This window comes from Gavialis gangeticus, unplaced genomic scaffold (assembly GCF_001723915.1).
Source record: "Gavialis gangeticus isolate Ggan-Ray unplaced genomic scaffold, GavGan_comp1, whole genome shotgun sequence".
NCBI lineage: Eukaryota > Metazoa > Chordata > Crocodylia > Gavialidae > Gavialis > Gavialis gangeticus.
The window spans coordinates 3860989-3861922 of NW_017729014.1; positions in this window are offsets into that span (position 1 = coordinate 3860989).

A 934-nucleotide genomic window follows, 5' to 3' on the forward strand; every position below is an offset into this window, starting at 1 on the left:
CCCCTGATTCAATTCAGATTCAGAGATTCGGCCACCGAATGGGGCTGAATCTTCTCTGAATCAAATCACCACCTGAAGCTTGTCCACCATTTGGAACTGTCTCTGACAGTGTCCTCTAGGATGAAATCCAGCTTCCAAGCTGTTTGCTTTTTTGCAGGATAGTCAGTGCTGTACCAATGAAGTTTGGCACCCAGTGCAAAGCCTGAAGTGACAGCCTGCCTTCACCTTGTGCACAGATCCAGGGGGCACCCCCACCCCCATGCTTCTCCAGGAGCACCTGCAGGAGTGGGTCCATCCCTGTGCTCCCCCAAATCAGCCACTCATGGCTTTGTCCTGCGCCCCACTTTGGCTGGGCAGCGACTTTTGGTGTCCCTTCCCTACAGCACCTGGTGTGGTTGCCCCAGTCAGCCAATGCCCCCCGCCCTTGCTATGGCACTGAGGACAGTAGACTCCCTCCTGATTGTTGCGAGGCCTGACCATCTTGTTGTGCCTGTTACCATAGGCTTAAACTGCAGGCAAGGCAGAGTCTCCTCTGGGAAATTCAAGCTGTGCCCTTAGGTATCACAAAGCAAAATGAAGGTAATGAGAAGCAACCAGCCAAGAAATGAGACTTGGCTCTGGCAGCCAAGATTCAGGGAATTCAGTCACTATTGTGCCAGATGGGTTCCTCTGTAATGAAGCAGAAGTATAGCAAATAAACCATAGAATCATGTAAACAAATGTACTCACTGTTTTTCCCTAAGCAGCAGTGTTTCACTGGGACTTAATGGACATCTACAGACGTGCTCTTGGGTAAAGGGGGGAGGCGCTTTAATTAGATGGGATCTCAGTGTTGCTCTAATGAAAGCATCTGCAGTGTCATATGTATTTAGCACCCTGCGCTTCAAAATGGCAGCAGGGGCACTTTAACTAAAGCTTGTCGAATGAACTGTAT